The sequence below is a fragment of the Lichenostomus cassidix genome, chromosome 1, assembly GCF_008360975.1.
Source record: "Lichenostomus cassidix isolate B80296 chromosome 1, HeHo_3.0, whole genome shotgun sequence".
Lineage (NCBI taxonomy): Eukaryota > Metazoa > Chordata > Aves > Passeriformes > Meliphagidae > Lichenostomus > Lichenostomus cassidix.
In genome coordinates, this window is record NC_139479.1 from 5708119 (window position 1) to 5714869 (window position 6751).

The 6751-nt window shown below is 41.7% G+C and overlaps 1 long non-coding RNA gene across 1 annotated transcript; it reads right to left on the reverse strand.

The window, feature by feature from the left end:
• Window positions 1-224: 224 nt before the first annotated feature.
• On the reverse strand, window positions 225-675 carry LOC146444128 (uncharacterized). The gene is made up of 2 exons (XR_014851631.1): window positions 542-675; window positions 225-386 (listed from the first exon to the last, which is right to left on the reverse strand). It is a non-coding gene; the product is annotated as an uncharacterized LOC146444128 (long non-coding RNA).
• Window positions 676-6751: the final 6076 nt, after the last annotated feature.

Consider the following 6751-nt stretch of genomic DNA (forward strand, 5'->3'; position numbering starts at 1 on the left):
TCCCTTCCCTTCCCTTCCCTTCCCTTCCCTTCCCTTCCCTTCCCTTCCCTTCCCTTCCCTTCCCTTCCCTTCCCTTCCCTTCCTTTCCCTTCCCTTCCCTTCCCTTCCCTTCCCTCTCCAGCTCTGGCCATTTCATTACCACTAAGGTGTTAATAATAAATATTAGCCACATAAAACACAGAACTACTGGGCAAACACGTGAAGGAGACACCAATTCAATGCTCTGCATTGGAACATTTTATTTAATTTTCTCGCGATTAAAACTCTCTTCATATTCTGTTGCCTGAAGCAGCATGGGCTGCCTTGCCACCATGCCCAAATTCCCAGGAAAACGTGTTCCTCTTCCCTCCTTACTTCTTCCTGCAGGATTATGACCATTCAGCCACCTGCCCAGTTGCAGACAAAAGAGTGAAAAATTAAAAAAACCTGAGAAAGCTCTAATTGCCAACGTTCACATTACCAAATCTATAACGAGAATAAATCTTCCCAACCATAGCCCAGCGCTGGAGGATTACACACATCTTTGGGAAGCAGATCTCACCCTCTGCCCATTCCTGCCCGACTGCAGATTGGCCACAACTTTTCCAGGAGCACAACCCTTCCCTGCATGGCAGTGGTGTCAGCTTGCAAGCAAATGACCATGCTGGGCAGCGCGAGTTCTCAGGCTATCCAGTGACTGCCTCAGCACGGATGTGTCAGTGCTGTTCTCACAAGGCATCACAGAGCCATGTGAGAGTGAGTGAGTGAGTGAGAAATCAGCTGAATCTAATCAGAAGGAATGGCATAATTAACACGAATCCTGCGAGGAGCTGTTTGTTAAGTGATATGCAGCTCTCTGTTTAGTGGCTCATTATTCAACCAAGCCTGGGTAAAGCTTCACTGTCTCCACGGAACACAATGTAAATAGGAAAAAAACAGCTTCATTTTCCCCATCCTGTCACTGTAGACCATAATTTAAGCTGATCATAGTTTTTCCATTTTTCACAGAATTTTTCCACAGTGTGGATAGGGGCATCTAAAGTGTTATTAAAACATGTTAGCTGAGGAAACACAGGGAGGCAAGCTGGTCAGGGCTGCTTGGAGAGGGCAACCCCACTGCTTTCTGGCTTCTCCTGAGTCTGCTCAGAGTGTGAGGAAACAAGAATATAATAACAGATTTCTGGTGAGACAAGCAAAGTATCAGTGAGACAAGTTCTGCAAAGAATTTGAAGCTCACATGGGGAGGTTTTCTTGGAAAGTATCTTTGGGAGGCAACCAGATAAAGCCATCATTGTCAGGAAATGTGGAATCTCACCCTCTCCATGACACTGAATTGCAGGAAAAGAGAAATTTCAGTCAGTAGAAGGCAGGGAGGAACAAGAAGCATCTGAGTGGCTGCTGCTGAAGGAGTGGCTCCAACATGACATGACAATTGCCACTGCCACAAGCCAACCAGCATTGCTTCTGTCCCACCATCCACCCCAGAGCATGGTGAATGCTCTTCCTCTCCCTCCTGCCAAGGACTTGTGTGATAATGGACTGCTGACAGATGGGTGAGGACTTTTTTTTTTTTTTTCCTTTTTCTTAATTTCTAAAAAAAACCCCAACCCTTTGGAGAAAAAACCAGATGCCAGCCATTCCTCCATAGTCTAAGGAAACTGGGCATCCCCTGTTGAGATACATAACTTTTAAAGCAAAAATTCTTCAAGGTTGCAGATTTCATGACACTCAGGCAGGAAATCAAGGCCAATACATGACCTAAGACATGATTTATCTGGAGAGCAGCACAGTGAATGCTCTCTCATCTTTATTTCACCTTTTTTTAATGCTTACAATTGTAACAATTTCTCTTCCTAGGAGTTCCACAAGTCTGCCAGAGATGTCCTGAGCAGAAATGAATGTGTCCATGCAGGGTACTGCATGTTCACAGTCCTTTACCCATCTTCAGTGTCTTGGACTCACTGTGCTTGGGCAGAACATCTGCCTAGGATTCAGATTTACCAGCTGTGACTTCTTTTTCTGCCCAGAAATTCTGTCCAGACAGAATCTGAAAAATACATGTCCATTTGGCTTGATTTCCTAGATGTTCAGCAGTCCAGAAGGAATGATATTTCCAGTCAGAAAATGAGACAAGATCAACAAAACCCAGACACATGGCAGTTGTATCTCTTACGACATAGATGGATTGGATGCATCCTCCCTTGGAAAACATTCTCGTCCTTATACTTCCATTTCAGTAACTTCTATTACAAACTGGATCCCATTGCATCAATTCCCCCTTGTTCCTGCAAATCCCAGCTCAGCCTTGCTCCTAGGCTCCTGTTAGTGAGTTCTGCCTGGCAGCTAAGGAAATTAGAGTGTGTTTTGAACTGCAGGGGTTTGGAGAACCGAAAGTAACCATAAACCCTAGATAGTCATTAGAATGTAAACATGAGGAGGTTGGTCATACATGGAAGGGATGTCTCAGGGGAAAGAGAAACAGAGATCAACCTTAAATCCGTTGCTGATGATGATTCAGGAATGAAGGAGCAGGAAGTGTAGATTGAGGAGCAAACCACACCACAGCTGAGAGACACAATTTCCAAATAAGCTGCACTTTGGCCAAGCAACCCCAAGAGCAGCAGGTAGGTTTATGGTAGAACAAATGTTTCTTGGGAACATGAAGCTGTGCCTTAACTTGAGCAGAAAGAGAACCACACCTAGAAGGTAAGAAAACCCCCTCCTAGAATAATAACAAAAATTCAATAGCTGAATGTAATTTTTCACCCCATTTCCTTCTTTTTTTTTTTTCTTTTTCTCTCATTAGACACATTAGATCTGCTGGAGAGATTTTTTTTTTGTCCATTCATGTTTCATGAATGCAAAAAACATGTGCAACATGTGCAAATTAAGGATATAATTGACAGACAAATGGCAGCTGCCAAAACCAGGAGGGGAAAGTTTCTAAAAGCTAATGGTTTCACTAATCTTTACAGTTGCATTTTGTTTGTGTGCTTGCTGTTGTCTGGTATGTAGTAGATCCTGGTAAGAATCCCCCAAACTGATGGGTTTTTATGATTTAAAGCACTCCATACATAATTTATGTCGGAATCAATAGAACAGTTTATATAAAAAAGATGTGTTGCAACAGTCAATTCAAAGAAAGCAATTTGTATGCAAGTGGAACTGATCAATCCAATAAAAATGATTGCCAAGTCTCCTGAGACTTATAGAAATACTTTCAATAAAAGCATTTTTAATAAAAAAGCAATGAAATATGTCAAAGCATAGGATTCAAATGGAAAGCAAACCTTTTCTGAACAACTGAGGAAAAGAATTTATATGTTGATTAAAGTCTGTTTTCATTCAATTATTGATGTAATATGGATATTTTAGTAGAGAATATTATTTGTTTTTAAATCCTGGATTTTTCACTTAGGTTGCATTTGTCCATACAGTTATTTCAGGGGAAGTGCCTAACTCCAGGATAACTTCTCTTCCCAGGCTTATGGAAATAAGATGCATTTTTAATCTTGTGTGATGGTATCTCCACAATAAAATATGGAAATATCTGCTCCAAGAAGGTTCTCAGAGTCTGACTCAGGCCATACTCAGCCTAACTCATCTATGACTGTAAGAAATTTTATTTCTTATGCGTCAGAAAAGTTCTGAAAAACCAGTGTAAGAAGGTGACGCTTTTGTTAAGAAAAAAACAAATTTTCTGGGGTAGACATTACAGTGTGTCTGTGCTGTTAAGAGCATCTTTCACTGGAAAGCAGAGCACAGCTATTTGGTGTTCAGCTGAGTCAGCATTTGCAGCAAAGAAACAGCTTCCAAGGCAGGAAGGAGAGGATGATTCTTTAGATTTGGGTAATATAAGTCTTCCTTCCTTCCTTAAGACTGTGGCAGGCACAATTCTGTAACAGGACTCTCCCATCCAAGTTTCTTAAATCATGCTTGGTTTGATTCCAATGTCAGAGGTTGGGTTGTGGCTCAGCTGGGTGTGTGGTGGCACAGCCAGGGTGACCTGCAGCTCTGGCCCTGCTGGCATCACAGGCAGTGACTCTGCTGTGTTATCTCCCAGAGCATGAGGAGCTGCTCACATCATCCTTGGGTGATGGGGACCTCTTGCCAGTGTTCCTATGGCAGAAGATGAAATAATCACTTTTATGCTGTTATTTCTTTGTACTTCAGGTAGATTCAAACAGTCTTCTGGTTTGCAAGGTAGAAGGAAACCTAACTTGTTAATAAACCTACTTTCTTACAAGTTCTACACTCAGATTTCCCAGGCACAAGCATTGGGTTTGTAAGTCTTCTCCTCTCTAGAGGGACTGAGTGCCTGTAGGATTCATTTTTGAAATTCCAGTTTCAGTGAATGTGATGCCTAAAGATTTTGGCTTTTTATACATTTTTCATGTATTTGTAGCTTTGTGGACTGTTAACACATGGTTATATAGCTCCTGGTATTTTTCCTAACCTTTCCCTTAGGTTTCAGAATAATAAGCTAACCTTCTAGCATATTCCTGAAATACTGTTCAGCCTTATTCTCAAGAAGAGAACCTCCAAAAGGACATTTTGGTTTCCAACCAGAATCTGAGAACACACAACAAGAAACGGGGCAATGAAGCCCCTGGACCAACTCCAATGGGGCAGAACCTAGGGGAAAATTACCTAATGAACTGCTCTTCTAATTGGACAATATTTGTTAGCTATGCTAATTTGTTAAACTTAAAATTTGTTCAACAAAGAATTGTGGCAATCCAATGCTAGATGTGCCCATGGGGGCAGAAGGTAGCTTCCAATAAAGAACTTCTTTTTATTTTACTATTTTAATACTGTTGCAAGAGTTTGGGGGTTTTTGTTATTTTAGGTAACAGATGAACTCACCTTTTGCTGTCTTGCCTTATATCTATAAGGCTCTGTGTGAACCCAGATACAACATCCTCCTGCTCCTTCCCCAGAAATGTGCTCAGCCAGCCTCTGCTGCCTGCTGGTGAGAAAGGCAGAGCAGTTGGGTTACAGAGCTGACTGTTCTAGAAGCCACTTCTCCCATCCACTGCGATTTGCTCAGCCCCTGGGGAACCATGACTATTAGCTGTGCAATAATTACATCAGCAGGAATAAAACCATGGAATCAAGGCCTTCCCACCACAGTCACAAGCTCAGATGATGGAGACAAACAAGAAGTGTCACCACGAGTCACCAGCAGGCAGACTGGGGCTTTCATAGCTGTGGGGCACAAGAAATGAATGACCTTTGGCGCGATGAACACTTAGTCATTAATATAAAAAAACCAAGTCGTTCAGCCTACTGCTTCTCCTACACTCCCAATGTGTTTTCATATTCCAGAAAATAAGCATTCCTGTGAAGTCATCCAGTCATCCTCCCAGGCTGCTCTCTTTTCCTGCATTAAACTTCTTCCAACTTGGGACCAAAACCCTGGGTAGAAGCACGAAAAAAAGCAACCATTAGAGACACATTTGATGAACCTCTAACATTTGGGCTCAGGTAGAAGAGGAGTCATCTCTGACGTCAAGGTTTCCAGGGACATATGGCAGCAAAATATAGGTCTGTGAAACAGAAATAAATGGATGTCTGAAATGAGTAACCAAGCTCACAGGGAGAAATAGGTGAGGTAGTTTGGAGGATGAGATCAACCAGTTATCTCTTGACATTGCAGTATCATTCTTGTCAGCTAATTCTTTGTTGAGGAGAGCCAGAGTGAATTCATAAGCCTCACAGTGAATATCACCAAAGATGAATATGTCTTTGCTAATAGTATCTATTTCCCCTTCTGATGCTTAGTGATGTGTTCCACCAGATTCAGGTCCACTGAGGGGTCAAGGAGGCTGAATCAAATGTCAGCTTCACAAAACCAGCCTGGAGAAACACCCTCTGATTTTATCTTCTGAAAGACAGAATTGTTATCACAAGCCCTCAAACTTACACTCATATATGCAGCAAATCTTCCTTATTTTCTTATTCTGAACATCCTCAAATTCCCCATATTTGTCCTGATAATTAGTCACACATCTTCCCATGGAATTTATCCATCAGAAAATTGTGCCTTTAAAAACCTTAAATCTCTATTTTTTAGCATGTTAAAACAGAGCGTAAAACCCTTAAAGTTTCATTCCAGCAAGGTTAATTTCTTCATTTTAACCTGCAGGTATATTACAGATTACTATTCTCATGCTAGCAATAAATTTAAACATCAAAACAAAATGCTGCAACTTTATTGAAACTGATAGCTGGTATTTCTGACATAACCTAAAAAGGTATCGTGCCAATGATTTAAAATTGTAAAGTTTTACTGTGCTTTGGAACAAGAAGAATCACTGGCACAGTACCACGCTGTTCCCTCAGGCAATCATGCACATTAACCACAAACGCAGATAAAAATTTCTCGAGAGCAACCTCTGTATGTTTTCCTGACCACAGAACACATGGAGGTATAATATCACACATTAGCCCTTTTAATAAACAGTCTCAAATTATAGAAAATACTGACACGGGAATTTCAGGCTTAAAATCCTGGATTTTGGGGAGCTGCAGATGGAGAGCTGGGACTCAGCAGCTCCTTCACGTTGCGCAGACAGCGCTGACATTACGCTGCAGTCATTTGATGTGACAGGGATCATATGCATTCCCAAAAGCAGCTCCTCGGGCTTACAGTCCTTGAGCAGTCATAAAAATAAGATGTCTCCCGAGACATTTCAAAGATAAGGCTGCAGAGAGAAGGGCCATGTGGTTTACAGCACTCTTGGATGAATCCCATGACGCACCAAGGCCG